Source organism: Rhamphochromis longiceps, linkage group LG2 (genome assembly GCF_057381845.1).
Source record: "Rhamphochromis longiceps isolate RC_006_pf linkage group LG2, R_longiceps_female_GT1.1, whole genome shotgun sequence".
Classification (NCBI taxonomy): domain Eukaryota; kingdom Metazoa; phylum Chordata; class Actinopteri; order Cichliformes; family Cichlidae; genus Rhamphochromis; species Rhamphochromis longiceps.
In genome coordinates this window covers 29,373,131-29,396,153 of record NC_140558.1, presented here as the reverse complement: position 1 = coordinate 29,396,153, position 23,023 = coordinate 29,373,131, and the positions used below count along the sequence as shown (strand labels likewise).

Below are 23,023 nucleotides of genomic sequence, written 5' to 3'. Positions count from 1 at the left end.
CTGCAGATTCTTCAAATAGTTATCAAATTATTACTTCTCTTTACTGATTGGCGTAACAAGTTTCTGCACACACACAAAAAACAAACTACATGAAAGCAATCTGCTGTCACAGACACAGAGGTTAAAGCTCTGATTGCAGAATTTTATCTCCTGGGTGATCACATGGAGGAATGTGTTTTTATGTGGCGACTTGAAGCCTAAACAGCACTTAAGCTGTCTGGGTGATTGCCATGCAGTGACGAGCGCAATCTCACAGCAGCAGAGACAGCAGCATCACCCCGCCATCACCTCCAATCCTAAATTACAGGAATGGTTAGCGCGCAGTCTCCAACAACAGCCTGCACTTGTCTCTCTGATGTGCGCTTGCTCTTGCGTCAGCATACGCCCATAACCACGGCAGTCAAAGGACTCCTTCTGCAACGCTCCGCGACTTCTCGGGTCAGAGGTCACCTGTGGCCTCTGGTCTCCACGACGACAGCCTGGCAGTCCCCAAGACATCCCCCCACAGGCACCAACCTCCTTCCCCCTCCCACTCCATCCAAACACAGACGCTCACAGAGAAACAGCTTTTGTCCCCAAACTCCTGGGCATCAAACAGAGAGCCAAACATTTACAACCGTGCAGGCCCAACAGTAGAAGTGCAGGAGACCACCAAAGCTGCAAAGTGACCAGAGTTAAAGGCTAAAAAGAACAAAAATATATGGGTCCACCAACCCCCCTTCTCTTTAACATACTCACTGACAGGGTGAAAGCACTGCAGACGGCTGGGTAGCCGTAAGGATTAACCCTGATTTAGGAGCTAAAAACTTTGGCAGAGCGACACTGTGTCACTTTAAAGGCTTTAATCTGCACAGGCAAGCTTATCAAGCGCGGTCCTTTCACGTCTTAAGTTTTTATTTATTGATTGATTTATTGGATCATCATTGACCACAACGCACCATGCACTGACACAATTTCCAGCTGCAGCTCTGCATGCGCAGCAGTGGAAGCAGATAACGGCAAGATTGGGAAAAACAAACTGGCACTCACCATATTCCGCATGCAGGACATCTCTGGAACCAGCACGGCCACTCTGCTGCAGTTCTGTATCCCGGTGCTTATAAGCAGGGAGGAAAAAAAGATTTAAAAAAAAAAGTAGAAGAAAAAAGGTGGCTCCCCGGGGGTATTTTCCAGTACTTTGGCGATCGACCGGCGTGGAGAGAGTGGAGTTCAGACTGGGACTGTGTGGTTTCCCTCTCAGAGGTTTGAATAGCGGAGAGCAGAATGAGGGAAAACACGAGAGGCAGGGAAACATGCGCCTGTCCTGTCCCCCGGTAACGCTGACACACTTAGCTGAGAGGAGGAGAGGCAGCGACATCTACCGACAGTAGAAGCTCATGCAAGAAAATCAGAAGCAGCGTGGATAATATGATTAATAATAGCAATAAAACAATAAAGTAATAATAAAAATAAATAGAAATATTTTAGGTGATACCAGAGCTAGACTATTAGCAGGCAAAGAGGGCGAACACTACTGGAGTACTCACTTTTAGTAGTTTTAATCTATACAAATTTGTAAGAGAAAAATCAGCTGATTCATACGGAGCCCCTCTGATGACATGGTCCAAAAAATAAATAAATTGTGGCCACGAAATATCATTTCGAGGCCACGAAATAGGTATAACGTGCCCTCGAAATACTTATTTGTGGCCACGAAACACTTGATGAGATATATATATATATATATATATATATATATATATATATATATATATATATATATATATATATATATATATATATATATATATATATCATCCCAGGGCACATTCACTAGAACCTGCGTCAGCCATAGTACGGAGTCCTTGCTGTTGGTGATGTCCTTAAGGTGAGTGTATTATATTTTATATTTATTTCATATTGTTATCCCGCAATTCGGCAGTTATTTATTCAGACCTATATTGTTACTATGTTCTAAAGGGTATCTGCTGACGTTTCAAATGTTGTATCCTCATGTTGTTACTACACGTTGTTTTGTTGTGCTAATATGTAGCCGTAAACTCATTTTTAACTGTAGGACGTGCGGCGGCCCCGCAGCACACTTTCAAAGTAGAGCAAGGCTGAAGGCTACTAATAAACGAGGTATGTTCAACATAAAACCTTAGTTCTCTGTGTCACGAAGGTGTCTCTCTTTTACCCTGGCCACATCACCATACTAGCTGGTGCAACTAATCTGGTCTGGACAATAATAACAGTTTTAGATGGAAAGCATCTTAAAATTGCCTTTTTTTTGCTGAACATCTCCTTTGAAAGTAGCATCATGTGAGTCACACTTGTTAAGGTAATACATGCTAAATGAGCCGTAGCTTTCAATGCATCACCGGATGATGATGATGATGCCTTGCAGTTACAGTAGCTCACTGCGGGTATCACGTTGCCAACGGAACTAATAAAGCATACAGTGATCGGAATGATTTTGTATTGATGCAGGTTGTCATTGCTCATGCTGAACTACTTAAACTCCAAGTAGACGATCGCTCCATTCCTCATTACCATAGATAATATCTAAGTAATAAAACAATCATTATCAAATTCTGATTTGCCATAGATAAAGTGATTTTATAGGTAGGCTATCATGTAAAAATCTGCTACATAAAATTTATAACTGAGTGTAAAAATACTTATTTCATTTTCATGTGGTTTAGAGGTCTCGGCTGCGAGAATTCTTAACAGAGCGTAAAGCTGAAGAAGATGTGATCAAGAAACTTGAAGATGAGAATGTAAGCCACTGCAGCTGTTGCTGTGTGCGTGCGTGTGTGTCTGTGTGTTTGTTTTTGAACGGAGAGCCGCAATCCACAATTTGCTATGCACATTCTAAAAATATTTATTGAATTTCATATTTTTGTTTAATAAGTGACATTAATTAATGACGTGATATGTTTAAAGAGTAATTTTAAAAGTAATTTTTGTTCATCTTATGTTGGACAAATGTGTACCACATTACCAAAAGTATCTGTTATCAAAAGTAGATAGCAAAAAACAACTCTAAAATATGCAGTTGTATGTATTCATTGTTTTTTTTTTAATATTGACAATTTTATTAATTTGTTATTTATATTTTTCAGATTGATGAAACTGTCATTCCCTTAATGACAGACAATGACCTGGCAAAGTACATCCCCAAAGTTGGCGATAGAGTCTCCACTGTGGCCTTCTGCTGACAAGCAACACTGTCACGGACGTCACCATCCAGGAAAGAATCTATACTCTCAAGGCTACGACATAGACTGACAGGAGCTGAGGGAATGCCTCCTAAAAAGAAATTGTCTCAGTGGGCAGAAAATACAAATGCAAAACGAACAGTGAGACGAATTGAGGTTGGCTGGATGGATTTTGATGAGGAGAAGGGTGGGTTCAAACAGGTGAAGTCTGTAAGTGGTGGTGGAACAAGGCATTTATCTGTAGATAAAAATGAAACAGTGTCAAATATCAAACTTATGGCTGAAAATCTGTTTTTCCCCAATGGCACCTCAAAAAAACCCAAAAGTCTTTCACACTATTCAACTCATATTGAGAGCTCACAGATGCATGTGGATGCTTCCAGTACAGTTGATGAGTTGTATAAGCAAAGTAAAGTCAAAATTCTGCGACTTTATCTGTGTACCAGAAAGAAAACACAACAGCATCCCCAAGACGTAGAGGCCGATCATGCAATAACCCAGCCCTCTGTGGTAGATCTCACTGGCAATGAACCTAATCAGGCCGCTGATGATCTGTTGGTGGAAAACATAAATTCAGAACCATCAAACTTTGTAATTAATGATGGAGCTTCCATAAGTGGATATTTGGAACTGAATGACACATTACCATGGGATGGTCTGCCAAATGTAGGTGAAAGTGAAGATTCTGATGCAGTTGTTATTATTAGTGGGGATAACATGGTGGATATTAGTGTGGTTGAACTAAACCCTGAAACACTGTTTACAGAAAAAGAGTCGGATCCACCTCATCACACATTGTCTCTCTCACCGGGGCTGACAGGAGAGGCCAATATTCCTGACCAAGCAACCCCTGAACCACGATCTTGTCCCGTAATACTGACTGTTAGAAGAGGTCATTGTCTTACTGATTTGATCAGTGCCTTTAAGGACTCAAACATTATTTCATCTGAGGTCAATATCAAAATGTTGTCACCAAATGGAGAGCTTGAACAGGGGGAAGGAAGTGGTGTTTTGCGGGACTGCCTGACAGAATTTTGGATGGATTTCTTTTTTTTTATTATTTTCTTTTTTATTTTCTTTTTTTTTCATCAATGTGATATTTTTTCCTCAGATATTTTTATTAAAGTTTCTGCATCCATTTTTACAAAAGACAAATTGAACAATATGCCGTTTTCTTTTTGAAGAACATAAAACAATATGAAACATACACTCCCACCTCATAATTATAGGAGTACCAGTGGGTGTACAAAAAGAAAAAAGAAAGGGTCCAATCTAATAATACGAGTAGCAAACCCTGGAGTACAAGATAACAGTTCCTGAGTGTACAAGAGAGATGTGGAGAGTTTCAAAGCCCACACCCCCACACAGACACAGAAAAAACAAAACACACAAACCAAGAAAAAAAAAACAAAACAAAAAAAAAACAAAACACAAACATAATGAGTGGTCAGCTTAGTTGTAGAGATTTCTATGACAGCTGCACATTGGGAGTTGAGGTGAAAGTCCCATTCACCCGGCATGACTTTCAGTGTGAAGAATGGCAGGCTATAGCTAGAGTGTTTGTTGTAGGGTGGAAACAAGCTGGTTACTTCCCAGTGAAGCTTGCAATACCCTTTCTGGAGGAGATATTGTACGGCTCGACAACCAGTAGTTTAAAAGATTCCTTTCTTTTGTACGTCTCACAAGAAGAGCGATCTGTTCTCCTGAAGACTTTGGATGACTTCAATTCAGTGGATACAGATGAATTGCTGGAAGTACTTGATGCACATGAGTGCAAGCAGGTTCCTACCAAGGACACACTGCTCCCTGTTTTGGCACAGATAGGACACAAAGTACTTATTCAGGCCCCAATGTTTGTAATCAAGTGCTGGCGTCCCGTTGTGGGTTCTGTAGCTGGTTTACTCCCACCAGAAGGACTGCATCATTTCATAGCAGAAAAAAAACCGACTGTAAAAACAGTGAAGGAGCTTCTAATCTTTCCAGAGGAGATGACAGCTGCCCAGTCAACAGTTTCTCGTTACCTGAAAAGACACACTGGAGAAATTGATTTCAATTATCTTCAGCTTTTCCTGCGGTTCTGTACAGGATCCAATCTGTTGGATAAAGCCATATTAATTGAGTTCATAGAAACTACAGATTTCCTCCGCAGACCACAATCCCACACATGTGAATGTGTACTAAAGCTGCCCCTTGGTTATCACAGCTATCCAGACTTTCGCAGTGAATTTAACAGCATTCTCGCAAGCTCTATGTGGGTGATGGATGTGGTGTAGGTCAGTGTTACCCAACCTTGGTCCTCAAGGCACTCTGCCCTACACGTTTTAGGTTTTCCACCCTAACAGTTCATAGAAACACGGGTGTAGTTAACAGTAACATGAAGGAATGAATGTGAATGTTCAATAGACTGGGTGGTTAAGTTCTCTTAACAGTGTAGCCCGTTGTGCCTTTTTCATGTGCAGCCTTTTTTTTTCATCTGGTCAGTAATTGCTTTCTTAGTTTCTCCCCCCAATTAAAATAGTAAGCTAAAGGGAATGTTCAGGTTTTTTGAAGTGGAGTTACCTGTAGTAGACAGCACTTAGCACTCTGATTTTGCAGAAGCAGCAGTGAGTGTTGGGGACAAAATAAGGCAACAAATTGCTTGGGGAATGAGACCACAAAACAACACCAGTTGAAAATACATATACATATTTAAATAACATTTTCAGTGCTTCACCTGGTAGGAATCCGTACACTAAACATAGAAGTGCATCTGTTCCTGCTGCACACATTGTTACTGTGTTTCTGGTTAGTGCCAAAATAAATGACTAATTTTAACATTCTAATACTTTTTTACTACAGGAAGAGTAACAAATATTTCCAATATAGCATACAGTAACAGTTCTACAAACTGGAAGATTGCTGAGTGCTGTCTACTGTATATACATACATAAGTACAACACCATTACAAATACCATATTCCAACTGATTAAGCATGTTCTATATTAAAGTATTTCAGATGTTTGCAGAAATCTTAATAGAAACAAGAATGTGAACCTTTATGTTCCTAATGGGTTTAGAAGAAAAGTTGTCAATTACAGAGATTGGTTACATTGTAAAGAGGTTTGTATAACATTTTAGAAATAACTGTTATTTTATCCTGTTATTATATGCAAAATACAACCTGTTTTTGAGTATGGTGTATTTTGAAAGACACCAGTAAACCATTCTCATTTGTACAAAACTTTGTCCTCTCTGTTACATTCTATACATCTTTAAACATGAACATGTCTAATGACACCGCTGAAAGTTATTTAACTACTCATTCTATAATGTCATACACGTGCTGTGATTTTTAAGAAAAGAAGCCGTTCTTTATCAAACATGGGATTGCTTTAATCTATTCCACAATAACAAAATTATAGGCTCAAGAAACATTTGGAGCATTGGTGACACAACTATGATTCTACACTTTAGCCTACTTGGTCTTCTTGTCTAATTGATCACAACATTAGATATATTGCCAGTCTATGTGGTTGTTATCCAAGGTGCTCTTGTTTTTGTTAGAAATGAACACATTTTTGGTACCAAAAACTATTATGAACAACTTTTGATGCTTTAACAGTGTGATAAGTTTAACTCAATCCCAAAAGGATTTATTTTTTTCTAACCTGTATCATATTTTAGTTTAATACTCCACGCTTTGTAGCTACCAAGAGCAAGCAACACTTCATGATGAGTTAATTTACTGACATGGATAAAATGAAAATTATGTTATACAGTCTTTTCTGATAATTTTGATACAAAGACAAGATAAGTACACACTGGAGAAAAATAATTACTTAATAATAAGTACATTAAGCTGTAGGAATACGTACTGAAGTACAAAATGTACTACATTTGTATGTTTGTGTCCATTTAAGTAGCCTCAAATAACTGTGAACGAACTGTATCCCTGAGATGAAAATATAAATCAAGGGCCTGGGACATGGTAGATGGGAATTCCAAGCTTGATTCCTCCATTATTATTGTGCACAAATCAAACACTTGCACATCACATGGGACTGAACTAACAAAAGTGCAGCTATTTTTACGCAAGGTCAAATCTTCTGTCAGTGGAACGAGACAGTCTTCTGCACCCCAAAGGTGAGGGGCCATGTACATGACATCAGGTATCCCACAGGGCACGTTGTTATTCTTTGAGGGCCTTATACAGTGAGCATTCCAAACACTCCGGATGTCATTCAATACCTCCTGATGAAGAAACAAGAATTGGGTCAGAGCTGTAATACAAGGCATTTGTAAAATGGTCGAAAATAAGTGTGGTGCATCCTTAAATGAATTGAAAAGCAGCAATGTTTGGATGCAGTTTAATGAAAACCAAAGGAAGAGGGAGTGATTGCAAAAAAGAAAAGAAAGAACCACACCAGGCAAACCACTGAGTTGTGGGATCTGGGCTTTATACTAATACTAATCTTGGTCCGGATGCGCAAAGCTTTTCAACTTTATGCGCATAATACAGGTGACAAAATCAATATTTTTCAATCCCATGAGGGGATCCAATATCACCTCAGACCTGAATGTACCAATGATAGAGCGCTGAAGAGTTACTGATGCGTGAAGCCTCTGACTGCTTTTGACAGACTGGCAGTGACAGATCGGTAGCTGCAGCATAACTGCTGCAGAATGAGCGCAGACAAGGATAATGTCCTCCGATCAGAAAAAAACAACATTTAAGTCGTGCTGACTTCTGATCAGTTCAATTGGCAAAGTGTTCCCTGATTTAAAAACTTTGGCTGGGTTGATGCTTCAGCCTCCATTACGCACATACAGAGCGCAGTTGACCTACTTCAACAACGTTAGGAATACATTGCATTTACCGTTCGGTAAAGGTAATGTCGTTTTAACTATGTAAACGATTATTTTGTTACCCTTACTGCTAAAACAGCGTAATTTAATGTAATTAATTACCACCACTGGTTATCATAATATGGGCCATTTACCTGAATGATTGGCATGAAGCAGAACTGTGACAGATGAATCAAATCCCCAAAGAAGAATCCTTCGTCCTTCAGTTCTCATAGAAGCTTGATCCATGACTCGACTCCTTCTTTTCTCATCACTCCCCACCAGCTCTCAATTCTCTGGTTTGCGGTACTTGCGCCTGTGATGTAGCTTCTGTCTCCTGCTCTATCATCCCCGTCACTTCTCCGTAAATAACGCTGGAGGTCTCTGACCAACAGAGATGGGCAGTAATGCGTTAACGCGTTACTTGTAATGCGTTACTGTAATCTGATTACTTTTTTCAAGTAACGAGTAAAGTAAGGGATTACTATTGCAAAATCGTAATTAGATTACCGTTACTTTCCCGTAGTAACGCTGCGTTACTGCGTTACTAAAACCGTGATTTTTTGCGAGAATGTCTCACAATGGATCACATATCGATTGTGGGAGAGAGTATGAGCGTGCAGCGTTTAAAGCATGGAAGTACTGACCTTACTTTGAGTTTGATTCCATAAAAAGTGACAAAAACATTAGCGTCCATCGTGCGTGGGAAGAAAACTTCTTTTTACAGCGAAAAAAAACCCTAAACTTCCAAGCAAGCACCGAGTGCACAACGAGGTAATGGGAAATTCACAGAGAAACTCGCGGATTCTTCAACTGACCGCGGCACACCTGCACCAGGGTAAACCTCCGCCTACCGCAGTCCTGCTTTACAGGTGAAAATAGAGCAACAGGACCGCTGAGTCTTTGACTTTATTTATTTTCTGCTGTGTTTTACTTACATCTATTTGAAAGAGTGAGTGTAAACACAAAAAATATTTTATTTTATGTGCTGGAATGTGTAGACAATAGGTTTAAATGTTAAACTAATTTATTCAAGTCAGAGAATGTTGCATATAATTAAATTTTTGCTTGATGCATAAAGTTAAAAGATTAAAACTAACAAAACAAGTTTAAAAAAAAGAGACTTTTCCATTTGATTACATTTTGTATGATGGATTATGTAGAAAAAGTAGAATTGGGCTGAAAGATCTATCGCTTTATCACCTCTTCAGGTTGTAAATCGTGTTTTTAAAAAGTAACTAAGTAACTAAGTAATTAATTACTTTTGAAAATAAGTAATCAGTAAAGTAACGGGATTACTTTTTTGGGGAAGTAATCAGTAATTAGTTACTGATGACTTTTTTCAAGTAACTTGACCAACACTGCTGACCAACACGTTCTCAGTGCCCATGTCAGTTCGTACGAGCCTGGGGATGATGTTTTTAACGAACACCTTTTATTGCTTGTAATGCACAGACACACCAACAGAGGGCAGTAATATCTCTTCAACATACATTGTAAAATTACTATTACAACACTCCCACTTAATTTTACCATGGAGTTCACTTACTTGACTGCCATTGCTTATTTCTTTCAAAAAACAACATTATGCACCTATATCACGGTATTACTAGAAAATAAACATTTTCTCTTTTGTTTTGAACTCACACAAAAAATGTACTGTGTCCATCTTAGACAAAACTATTATTCTTCATTACAGTTAAATGCTCACCATCTTAACATAAGCATAGTATAGGCATGTTAAGCATATGATAACCCTTTTAAACTGAACACAGTCCAATCTTCCCTCTGAGATACTCAAACTTTTGTCTAGGCAGCGGTTTGGTTAACATATCAGCCTTCATGTTTTCTGTACAGCAGTACTTCAGCTGGATTTGTCCATTTTGCACACATTCACGAATGTAGTGGTAACGAATGTCTATGTGCTTTGTTCTTGCATGATCGACTGGATTTTTTGCGATTGCAATTGCTCCTTGATTGTCCTCCAGGATCACTGTTGCTGTGGTTTCCATTCCAAGCTCAGTTAGTAGTTGTCTTAACCAAACTCCTTCTTGTGCAGCTTGGCTCAAAGCAATATACTCAGCCTCTGCAGTTGAAAGTGCAACTGTTGCTTGTTTCTTGCTAAGCCAACTGACTGCACCTCCTGCAAGTAGAAAGATGTTTCCAGTTGTAGAACGTCGATCGTCCTGATCACCTGCCCAATCAGCATCTGAATACCCAACCTGTCATGGTCCTGGGTCGGTGACCCAGCGCTTTTAGTTATCATTTTCTAGTTTATGATGATGATTATTATTGTTTGAGTTCTGTGTGTTATATTTGATCTGCCTTTGAGTCTGTGTCTCTGTCTATGGTGTCACCCCATCTGTTTGTGAATCTGTCTGTTTAGTTCAATGTCTTGTCTGGTTCCACGTGTCTGAGTTTCCTGTTTTATTGTGAAGGTCCGCGTCGTATGTGAGTGTGATCAGTTTACGTTTCCCCTGTCCCGTCAGCCCAGATTCCTCCCAGCTGTGTTGCCCTCCTGTCTCTCATCCCCTGATTACTGGTGTGTGTATTTAAGCCCTGTGTGTTCTCCTGCCTGTTGCCGGTTCGTCTGTGTTCCTCCGTGTCAGTCTGTTACCCTGTGTTCCACGGTGTCCTGTTCCTCGTCTGCGTCTCTCTGCTATTCATCATCCGTTGTCATATGCTCCCAGGTCTGTTATTTTTAGTTCTCCCAGTTTAGGTGTCTTTAGTTGTTTGTTATGCCCCACTGTTTGTTTGCCACTACACCTCTGTAAATAAAACCACCGGTATCTCATCCACTGCCTGCATCTTGGGTCCTCCTTCTAAATCCACACGGCTCGCCTCAGCAGCCGTGACACAACCAAGGTTCCTGTTTCTGTTCTTTGATATTTGAGCCCCAGGTTTAGAGTTCCTTTCAAATATCTCAGGATTCTTTTCACAGCTGTCAGGTGTGTAGTGTTTGGATTTGCATTGAACCTTGACACCACACTCACTGCTTGTGCAATATCTGGTCTTGCGGCCATGGCAGCATACAATAAACTTCCAACCATTGACTGATACATGCTTGGGTTTACAGGTTGACTGACATTATCACTCTTTCTTAATTTGACATTTGTGTCAGCTGGAGTTGCTACTGGATTGGCACTGTCCATTCCATACTTTTGTAGTATGTTTTCAATATACTGCCTCTGATGAAGCATAACATGGTTTTTGTCCTTGTCTTGGACCACTGAGATGCCCAGAATGTAGGATAGCTCACCCATGTCCTTCATTTTGTAGTGTTTCTTCAGAGTGTCCTTTAAGGTCTTCATGCTCTCTGCTGATTCTGTAATCAAAATCAGATCATCAACATACACAGCCAATATTTCCAACTCCTGACCTGTTCTAACAAACACACACTGATCTGAAGTACTCTGTGTGAAGGAAACGGTTTCCAAGGCCTAATCCGTGGATCGACTTCCTTCGAGGCGTGGACGTCTATCAGCAGAGAATGTACCTTCACCTATCAGCAGAGAATGTCCCTTAGTCTGTAACACAGTCAAATATATTCTCAAGCAATATTCAAGCATGCCATTCAGCGTGTTAGTACGAGCTCGGGAGCAGCTTGGGAGAACAAGAAAACAGAGACTGCTTCAGATTGTCTTCCCAAATTGACTCAACTTTATTCACAAGTACAACAGTTTATATAGAGGGTAAAATTCATGAGACAGCAGATTATCAGTTTAAACCAGTACAGACCAAGATAAGGGAGCGTCTTCCTGCCCATGGGTGAAGAAGCATCCTTTGTGTAGTTTATTAGTTCAGCTACAATTGTGATTATCTCAGCGACATATTTTCAAGGCACAAAACAAAGAGTTCTTACATTAGTGAAATCTGAAACAAACCATTTGGCCTTCAACAGGCGTCTAAAAGATTAAGAAACTAATGTAGCTGAGGGAGTGATCTCTGTGGTATTTCAACCTTGTACCAGCCTGTGATTCTCACACATCAATTCTTGGGTCAAAGAGAAAAATAACTAAAACAAAGGGGCCTTATTGAATGACAGAGTTTTCCTGCATAATGTCACTATAAAACAATATCCAGTAAATGCTACCATGGTACTAAAATACCTAACAGTTCCCCTCTTTTATTATTTTTAAAAATAATAACTCAAATAGAAAGGAAAAATCACAAATGTAATAACATAATATAAAAAGCAAATCATAAAATGTAATAGTTCACAACCTAATGTTCAATATACACATCAGGAACATCATTGGTAACATCTGGCACATCCTCAGGATCAATTTGTGCTAATTGCAAATACATTGAAGTAGCTGTACTGGTAGCTATATGGGTTATCATTGAAAATGTGGCTTGCAGAAATGTGAACAGGGTTGCACTTTACAATACGAAATAGTAAATAAAAATCCTAAGGTTAATGCAGTAGATATGATTAATAACCTAAATATATAAAAAAGACAGTTCTTTAGTCGTCTCCTGGCCTGGTCCCAGGTTCGAGAGACCCCGTATAAGCGTCGTGTGATGACAATGGGCATTTCATTTTCTCCATTATCAGGATGAAACGAGTCTATCTTTATCAGGTTAGACATTGTGTGGTACTCTAGGCTTTCTGTTCCTGCTGGATGTTCGAGTACCTTGTTGTTGTTCAGGCGGGGGATCAAAGGGCTTTCTGAGTCTTGGCTCTTTCAGGCGTTGTGTGTTAATCAGTGATTGTGTGTGTGTGTAGGTGTATTGGATCCGGGCGCTGGCTCGCCTGAGTCGTCATCTACTTGATCCGACGCCTTAGGTGGTTTGGTGGGGCTGGTCTTAACCCTGCTGGCATGAATCCACTGAGGTTGTCCGTCTGTTAGGATGCTGGTTCTCGTCACTGCAAGTACAGTCTGGGGGCTGGAACACGCGGCCTCCCCGAGTGCCCTTGGTTTTAGCGACTTTACCAACACCGCATCTCCTGGTTTCCACGGATGGGTTGGATCTATGGAAGGGAGAGGCTGAGAGAGACAAACTTTCTGATAGTTATTATTCAGTGTTTCTACCAGGTTATGAACATAGTCAGACAATGCAGTGTCTATGTCCCCTTCCAATAGCGGTGCCCCTCTGGAGGCTGACCATGGTGTTGGAAACGGTCTTCCCATGATTATTTCAAATGGAGATAATTTGGTTGCTGCGGATGGAGTCATTCTAATCTCGCAGAGGATTTGAGGAAGTAGTTTGATCCAGGTCATTCCTGTTTCTATCATTGCTTTAGTCAGGCGATTTTTTATGGTCCTATTCATTCTTTCTACAACTCCTGAACTCTGAGGGTGGTATGGCACATGATATTTCCAGTCTATTGCTAGAGTTTTAGCACACTTTTGAATTACTTCTGATGTAAATGAAGGTCCTCTATCACTGTTAATTTGGTGAGGTATTCCAAATCTGGGTATTATTTCATTGCACAACTTTTGACAGACTACTTCTGCAGTTTCTTTTGATGTTGGGTAAGCTTCTACCCATTTACTAAATTGGTCCACTATTACCAGTAAGTACTTGATGCTTCCTTGTGCTGGCATGTGTGTAAAATCAATTTGTAATGTATGAAATGGGAAATCTGGTTGTGGTAAATGCTGATGTTTTGCTTTTGGTTTTCCTACATTAGTTCGTGCACATGTTAGACAGGTTGCTAATATGCGTTTTACTGCGTGTGATGTTTTCTCGATTACAAATCTTGATTTTATTGCCCCTATTACCCCTCTTTGTCCGACATGACTCACACCGTGAAAATGGCGGACAAGGATTGGCAGTAGTGAAGATGGGAGGGCAATCAAACCCTCAAGGTTTTTGTATAAGCCGTCTCTGTTATCTAAGGTACAATCATTATTTTCCCAGTAAGTGTAATCTAAGGCAGAGGCCTGCTCTTGTATGAATTTTAGGTCAACATTTGTTTCTAAATAGTCTGGGAGTGTGACAAGTGGCAGCTGTAAAGGCAAAGATAATACTTCCTTTCTGGGTGGTTGCTGTGAGGCAGCAGCTGCTTTCGCGGTTACGTCTGCAAGAGCATTTCCCACTGCTTCGTCTGTGTCAGCCGTGCTGTGCCCCTTCGTTTTAACAACTGCAATTGCCGATGGCAGCTGTATAGCCTGCAAAAGTCTTAGAACAAGGTCAGAATTAGCGATCGATTTTCCATCAGCAGATCTAAATCCTCTTTGTCTCCACAATGTGCCAAAGTCATGCACCACACCGAATGCATAACGGCTATCAGTGTAAATTGTTACCCGCTTATCCACATGGAGCTCACAGGCGCGTATTAAAGCCATGAGCTCTGCTTTTTGTGCTGAGTGAAATGGTAATGAGTGAGCCTCTAGTATGATGTCAGGCAATGTCACCACCGAATAGCCACAAAGAAATAAGTTGTCATTTGGTTTTGAACAGGACCCGTCCACATAAACAATGACTGAGTCTGGGATTGGTGTCTGCTCTAAGTCTGGGCGTGGTGCTGTGGATTCCTGTATACGTGTCATACAATCATGATCGTCAGGGTCGTCTGAACCATCCTGTCGGTCAGAGGAACACAGCATACGAATGAGTAAGTGTGCTGGCGAATTGGGTGTGCTGCTTGCTTTTATAGTGAGATTTGCTGTTGAAGTCAGTGTAGCTTCATAACCTGAGCGACGTTGTGCGGTCATGTGTTGTGTAGTTATGTTTGCTAGAATGGTCGTGACCTGGTGATTGGTGTGTAGAATAGTGTCATGTGAGAGTGTGAGCTTCTCGCAGTCCCTTATCATGATAGAGCAAGCTGCTACTGCTCTCAGGCAGGCCGGCATCCCCTGAACTACTGCTGGCAGCACCTTTGAGTAGAAGGCTACTGGACGGTAGCCACAGCCATGCTCTTGGGCCAATACACCTGCACAGGTTGTGCCGTTCTCTGTGACGTACAGGTGGAACGGTAAGTGGTAGTCAGGCAGACCCAAACAAGGGGCGGAGGTCAGCGCTCCCTGTAATGCATTGAAAGAGGCAGTCATTTCTGTGGACCACAGTATTCGAGGAGGCTTGTCTTTTTTGCAGCATTCACGCAGAATGTGGTCATGAAAAGAACAGTCTGGTATCCACTGTCTGCAATAGTTCACCATGCCTAGGAAAGACAGCATTTCCTTCTGTGTAGTGGGCTTAGGGACAGAGGTCACAGCTTTGACCCTGTCTGTAGTCATGGAACGTTGTCCGTGAGACAGTGTAAATCCCAAATATTGAACAGAAGTCTGACAGTACTGCATTTTCTTTGCTGATGCTTTGTGGCCAGTCTGTTGGAGGTGCTGGAGTAGCATGTGTGTGGCAGTTTGACATAGTTTTTCACTTTCAGCACAGAGGAGGAGATCATCTACATACTGGATCAGAGTACAGCCCTCTGGAGGAATGAAGCCGTCCAGGGTAGCACCTACCACCATTGAGAAAGCCGCAGGGCTGTCTACCATGCCTTGGGGTAAGCGAGTCCATGTGTACTGCTTATCTCTATGTGTAAAAGCAAATATCGGCTGTGTGTCCTCATGCACAGGTACTGAGAAAAAGGCGGAGCACAAATCCACCACAGTAAAATGTGTAGCTGTTGCTGGAATACCTGTCAGTATGCTGGGGACATCTGGGACAAGAGGTGGCAGAGGCATAATGACTGCATTAATTTGCCTTAAGTCTTGTGTGAAACGCCATACGCCAGGTTTGTTAGGCTTTGGCACAGGATTGACAGGAGTGTTATATGGAGATACTGTGGGCTTTATTACTCCAACTGTCAATAAATCTCCTATGATGATGTCTAAGGCTGCGGCTTTTTCAGCGGAAATGGGATATTGCTTGACATATACCGGCTTGTTGTTTTTCAGCTGAGCATGATAAGGTGTACAGTCAATAAATCCTACATCATTCTCACCTCTTGACCATAATGTCATGTTTTGATATTCAGCTGGCAATGTGACAGCAGAGATAGTACAGTGTATGGGGTAGGTTAGATCTGTGTGTCGACATGGTGCAGTAATGTCATAGCCTATGTCTGAGTTATGTGACAAAACCACTGTTCGGCCTTCACTGGTGTGAGCAGTTATCATGTTGTTGAACAGTGTGAGAGAAACAAATATGTGGCTTCCAGGCATGGGGCTACCTGGTAACGGTGTTTGCACATGTTTTTGACACAGAGTGTGACGTGGGATACCAGTCAGATGGATATTGAGTTCATTCTCCGCTGAGGCGTCCAGCTGACACAGAGGCTGTTCCTTCTCCATGGTGTCGGTGCATAGGGCAGAGAAAACATAGCTGTTATCAGTATCTGCAAACATTTCACCCTTTGTGTTAAATGAAATACACAAGTTCATTTTTGCCATTAAATCTCTGCCTAATAGATTCACAGGCGAGTTTGGAATAATTATGAATGGATGATATGTAATTTCATCTGGTTTTGGGCCCCAGCGTGTCTTTAGAGAATGAGTTTTGGGGCATTGCACTAGAGTTCCATTTATTCCCATGGTGTTGATGCACACAGAGGAAACAGGCCCACTATAGAATTTTCCAGACAGTGAACTTTTAGTGGCTCCACTGTCAACTAAAAAGGAATAAATCTTTTCACCTATTTCTATATCTAACATGGGCAAGCTTTCTGTGTTACGGGACAATTGCAAATGCAGCATCGTGTGTAGTGCTTCACACTGTCCCTCATCATCACCTGGGCCTCCCTATGGTTGGTCCAGTCTTTCGTTATCATATGGATGGGGATTAAAATGTGGATTATAAGGTTGCTCCCTAAGTGCAAAGGGGCCGTTTCTTTGATGTGATTCCTGTCTGCGTTGCCAGTTAACTTGTCTGTAAGAGCTCTGCTGACGCCTAGTGGCAGGAGCTGGTCCTGTGTTTTGTGGTTGAGACCTACGTGCTGCTGATTTGCATTCCCTCCTCCAGTGTCCTATTTTTCCACAGTAAAAACATACGTCTCCACTCCTATCTCTCCTTCTGAAATCTCCCTGCTGCGCTTGTTGAGGGGGCGGGGCCCCTGCATACATCATTTTTTCACTTTCCTCTGAGCCTTCAACATCAAAATTCAACATCATCTTAACACTTTTAGCCTTCGTGCTGTTGGGGAAAAGATCTGCACCAGCTTTTGTTTTGACAAGTGTGATAAAGTTCTTTATTTTCATGTCATAGAGATTATCAGTGGCAGTCAGCTTCAATAGTTGTGAACATTCTGGATGAATATTGTTTAAGAATGTTGTTATGAAAATCTGATCATTTCCACCTTCAGGCATGCATGCCTCATTAGTCCAGCAGTGTGTGAAACGTTTCATAAAAACTAGAATGGATTCATCTGGCTTTTGCTTACACATGGTTACTGCATTTAAATCAATTTTATCTCTAGACATTGTGAGCAGAAATTTCTTTAGATTTTGAAAAAAGGCTGTGATTTTGTCATCGTTTATCCACAAAAACGAGGTGGTGTTGGCTGCTTGGTCATTTTTAGGGTCTAGTTCCTCTACTTCTTCAATAAGCTGAGATTCAGTCACACCTGGAATTCGTTGACATAATATATATCTATAGTCAGGCCCACCCAAGTGGTGGTATCTGGTACTTCTCTGTAATGCAGAAACAAAGGCTGTAGGATTTTGTAGAGGATCGGGAAGTTCTTTAATGGTTGCTGCTAACTCTGAAATTTTAGGGGGTTGAATGCAACACATGTCCCCTATTATCATGAACGGAAGGGAGGTGCTGACGTCATTAAGTTGTGATCCCTGCTTTTCTTTATAACGGGTGTTTTTGTGGGGGCCCTCTTGAGTTTTTTCCTCTTTTTTCTGCTTTAAGTAGTTCCTTATTAAATTTCTGGTGTTAGTTATTGCTTTTGGCACAGTTAAACCATTCGCTACTCTAGTGTGGCGCTGAACATGATTATCTATGACGGAAACTGCTTGCTGCAGTTCAGCTTCCGTACGTTCAGTTAAAGGATCTTTCATGATTTCCTCACACTCTGCCATTAACTGTTTTGTTTGCTTTTTATGTTCCTGTAACTCTCTTTCTCGTTCAGTGTATTCTCGTTCCTGTCTTTGATCTAGGTTAAACCAGTCATCTTCTTCTGATTTATGTGTCATTTCAGTGCCTTCCTCACTCCTTTGGGATTCTGCTGTTAAATCAGGATATACGCGCTGATGACGTGCAGCCGCCGCAGCAGCTATTAATTCTGTTTTTTCATCATAAGGCGGCGGAGCCGTAGGTTGAACGGATGGGCATATAAGGCTAGTTTTTTCTGCAGTGGATTTACTAGAGCCTACACTGGCTTGATTTAAAGCATTTACGTCTGGCTCGGGTCCTTTTTTCCATAGTGGTAGCATGCGATTGGTCACATCACGACATTCTATCATATATTTTTTACAGGACTTTTTAATCAGCCTACTTTCCTTATCACAAATAGTATTTAACATTTCTACTGACCTGTTTTCTGGCGATAATCTTTCGGGATAGGGCTCCGGAAATACATTAGGATGCATTAAACTTACAGTTCTTAAGTTCGAGACGAAATCAGTCACGTAAGCACTTCCGCATGTTCTGGATACGTAATCATGGAAGTCTTCATTGATTCGCGAGCGTGGGTTAAACGTAACCGGAAGTGGGAGTCGTACTGAGCCGCTATTTTTATATTTTATTTTTTTCGGTTTTACAGTTAATTTTGATTTTTTTATCGGACCCGTCTAAGGTCTTTGAATTATTCTGACCCATGGTCAGTGATTTCCAGAGGGGTTTAGACGCTTTGAAGGATTTAAGTTAGTTTTTATTTTTGCTGTGGCACACCTGAGGTTACTTGATTTTTTTGCTAGCAATTTTATGTTTTTAGTGAGCAACTTCTCACTTTATAACGAGCAACTTCTCGTTTTATGACCCCAGGCAACTTCCTGTGTCCTTTCTGCTGGTGAGCAACTTCTTAGTTTATGACAGCAGGCAACTTCCTGTGTCCTTTCTGCTTTTATTTACAAAACAACAGGCAACTTCCTGTGTTTCTATGTGGGCCACTGAAGAAGGCCTCGTCAGCGTATCCCGTTTCTATGTGGATCACTGAGAAAGGCATAACACAGTCTTATAAAATAAAAGACGAGTGCCTACCTTCGTCAGGATCCCACTTCTGACACCAAAATTGAAGGAAACGGTTTCCAAGGCCTAATCCGTGGATCGACTTCCTTCGAGGCGTGGACGTCTATCAGCAGAGAATGTACCTTCACCTATCAGCAGAGAATGTCCCTTAGTCTGTAACACAGTCAAATATATTCTCAAGCAATATTCAAGCATGCCATTCAGCGTGTTAGTATGAGCTCGGGAGCAGCTTGGGAGAACAAGAAAACAGAGACTGCTTCAGATTGTCTTCCCAAATTGACTCAACTTTATTCACAAGTATAACAGTTTATATAGAGGGTAAAATTCATGAGACAGCAGATTATCAGTTTAAACCAGTACAGACCAAGATAAGGGAGCGTCTTCCTGCCCTTGGGTGAAGAAGCATCCTTTGTGTAGTTTATTAGTTCAGCTACAATTGTGATTATCTCAGCGACATATTTTCAAGGCACAAAACAAAGAGTTCTTACATTAGTGAAATCTGAAACAAACCATTTGGCCTTCAACAGGCGTCTAAAAGATTAAGAAACTAATGTAGCTGAGGGAGTGATCTCTGTGGTATTTCAACCTTGTACCAGCCTGTGATTCTCACACATCAATTCTTGGGTCAAAGAGAAAAATAACTAAAACAAAGGGGCCTTATTGAATGACAGAGTTTTCCTGCATAATGTCACTATAAAACAATATCCAGTAAATGCTACCATGGTACTAAAATACCTAACACTGTGTAAAACCAATACTTTTCATGAACTCTGTAAAAGCTTTGCTCCAGCAACGTGGAGACTGCTTCAGTCCATATATTGACTTGTTTAGTTTGCACACTAGATGTTCCTGCCCAGGTTTGATGTAACCCTCTGGCTGCTCCATGTAGATTTCCTCTTCCAGGTGTCCATTCAAGAATGCAGTCACAACATCCATTTGATGCACATTTAGATTGTTTTGCACAACAAATGACAACAATGTACGAATTGAACCAAATCGTACAACTGGAGAGAATGTTTCATCATAGTCTGCACCATAAATCTGTGAATAGCCTTTGGCAACAAGTCTGCACTTGTATCTTTCCACTTGTCCATCACTGTGATGCTTAACTTTAAAGACCCATTTTGATCCAACTGCTTTGCGATCCTTTGGTAGATCCACTAAATCCCATGTGCCATTTTCTAGCAGTGACTCATATTCCAAATCAGCTGCTTCTTTCCACTCCTTTGCATTTGGACTTGACATAGCCTCTTCTAGTGTATTTGGTTCTGTGACACAACAGATGTTTGCATAATGATCAACTGTAGCTGCATCAGCAAACTCCTCAAATCCATATCTCTTTGGAGGTCTTCTGATCCGCTGATCTCCTTTTGCAGCCTCACTGGTGACAGTCTCCTCAGTACTTGTTTGTCTTTCACCCGTGTGTAGTGTCACCTCATTCCCCAAACCGAGATCTTTTTCACTTTGTTTGCATTTAAACTCTGTTTCATTGAAGACCACATCTCGTCGAATCAGTGTTTTTCCTTTTTCCTCATCCCACAGTTGTAGCCTTTTGCATTGGTTGCATATCCCAGGAAACGAACTTTCACTGCCTTTTTGTCCAGCTTCTTTCTCTCGGTGTCTGGAACATGAGCATGAGCAACACAACCAAATACTTTCATATGGCTAATGTCTGGTTTTTTTTCATACCATCTCTGATAGGGTGTTTCGTTCTTTAAAGCAGATGTTGGGAGCCTATTCTGTATGTAAGCTGCAGTAGCAACAGCTTCTGCCCAGAATGTGTTTGGCAACTTTGCATGTGATAGCATGCTTCTAGCTGATTCCACTAGAGTTCTGTTTTTTCTTTCTGCAACACCATTTTGCTGTGGTGTGTGTGGTACAGTCATTTCATGGTGGATGCCTTGAGCTTTCAAATATTCTTGAAACTCTTTAGATGTGTATTCCCCACCATTGTCAGTTCTGAGTCTTATTACTCCCTGTCCACATTCATTTGAGAAGATTCTTTCAAACTCTTTGAACTTGCTCAGGACTTCCGTTTTTTCTCTTATGAAATACACTTTACAACATCTGGAGTAGTCATCAATGAAAGTCACAAAGTACTTTTTTCCTCCAAGTGACTCAGTTTGAAAAGGACCATAAACGTCACTATGCACTAATTGCAACTTGCGTTTTGTTCGTATTTCTCCCACTGATTTGTAAGGTTTTCTTGATAATTTGCCCTCAACACAAGCTTCACAAAAAATGTCCTCCTCTTCATTTGTAAAGCTAACTCCTTTTACCAAGTTTTTGACTTTTTTCAGATTTGTAGTGTGACCTAGACGCTGATGCCACATACTTGCTGGAACTGAAGCAGTTGACGCTCCATGACAGGTTGTGCAGTTACCCTCAATATCCAGCTGATACAATCCGTCAGATCTTTGTGTTCCCATTCCATGGAGAGCTCCATTCTTTCCTCTTATGTAGCAATGAGTCCTTTTGAACTTCACTGTGTTTCCCTTCTTGGCAGCAGCTCCCACTGAGAAAAGGTTCATTGATAATTTGGGAACATACAGCACATCATACATTGTGACATCTTTTCCATTACTAACTCTGAATGACATTTTCATTGTTATGTTGTCCAGACCTAAAGCCTCAACTACTCTGCCATCACCGAGTTTGACTGTTTGTGGTTCTGAAAACTCTTGGTAGTTTTGTAGAGCTTCTTTATTCCATGTCATGTGTTTTGACGCTCCTGAATCAATTAACCATTCTTCTTGTTGTGCATCACTTTTACATGACTCATTTACAACAAAAGCTCCCTCATATGAGTCCTCTTTGTCCTTATACACCATGCTTTTAGCCTTGTGGGCCTTGTATTTCTTTTTACTGTTTGGACAATCACGCTTGATATGTCCTTCCTTCCCACATTTGTAACATCTCCATGAGTCGGAGCTGTTTGCTCCCACTGTTTTTGATCCACTCTGTTCATTTCTATGCATCTGAGATGACATCGCTGATACACTACTGGACACAGTGGTGTTGTCAGTAAGCACTCGCTTTTGTTCCTCATTTATCAAGGCTTGTTGAACGAACTGTAGTCTCAGACTGTCCATCTTTGTCTCCAAAGCAGTAACAACAGTTGCATAGCTGGGTGGCAAACTACCTAGAAGGGTGACAATTTGATCTTCCTCTTCAATTACAGAACCTATTGCCCCTAGCTGATCAGTAAGTTCCTTCATCCTCTTTAAATGATCATTGAGATGTTCTCCTTCCTTCATTTCACACCGGAAGTACTTCTTCTTCAGAAATAGCTTGTTAGCAACAGTATCTCTTTCAAACTGTGCTTTTAGCATCTCCCATGCTTCTTTGGGGGGTCTTACAGTTTGTTATCAAGTACAATTGGGGTGTACTTACATTCAGTACCAGCACTGAAAATGCCTTTTCTTTCTTCCGTTCAAATTCAGCTCGCGCTTGGGCATTAGCATCCGCAGCTAACTGCTCCGTCTCCTGTACCATACCCCCACAGTCCTTTTGCCTTCAACAGGTGCTCCAGTTGAAATTTCCACGTTGCCCAATTCTCCGGTCCGCTCAGCTTGTCAATAAACAGTCTATCTTCCATTGTGAATCCCACAATTCTGTTTATGACTCCCAAAAGAAAACGTGTTAGCAGCTTCCCTTGGCGACCTCTGGGCCCATAACCTGATGTTTTTAACGAACACCTTTTATTGCTTGTAATGCACAGACACACCAACAGAGGGCAGTAATATCTCTTCAACATACATTGTAAAATTACTATTACAACAGGGGAAACCCCCACGACTCTCCACTGCTTCCACAAAGTAACCTCCGATAACCTTTGGGTCACTGTTAGTGTGTGCGGCCCGCAGCCAAATGATGTTGCGTGAGAAACCGTCGATGCATCCATTAATACATAT

General features: G+C 41.1%; 1 protein-coding gene and 2 long non-coding RNA genes across 3 annotated transcripts in view; 1 reads left to right on the top strand and 2 right to left on the bottom strand.

The window, feature by feature from the left end:
- n4bp3 (NEDD4 binding protein 3) overlaps positions 1–1,281 on the bottom strand; it is a 35,024-nt gene extending 33,743 nt beyond the window's left edge. The window contains exon 1 of the mRNA XM_085421758.1: positions 1,030–1,281. The gene's annotated coding sequence lies outside the window, so the exon portion shown is untranslated. The remainder of the gene's footprint in view (positions 1–1,029) is intronic.
- Positions 1,282–1,840: 559 nt separating this feature from the next.
- Positions 1,841–6,383, top strand: LOC146677409 (uncharacterized). The gene is made up of 3 exons (XR_014907563.1): positions 1,841–2,121; positions 2,685–2,759; positions 3,105–6,383. It is a non-coding gene; the product is annotated as an uncharacterized LOC146677409 (long non-coding RNA).
- Positions 6,384–11,599: 5,216 nt separating this feature from the next.
- On the bottom strand, positions 11,600–22,831 carry LOC146677408 (uncharacterized). Its single transcript, XR_014913656.1, has 3 exons — positions 22,503–22,831; positions 19,122–19,262; positions 11,600–13,015 (listed from the first exon to the last, which is right to left on the bottom strand). It is a non-coding gene; the product is annotated as an uncharacterized LOC146677408 (long non-coding RNA).
- Positions 22,832–23,023: the final 192 nt, after the last annotated feature.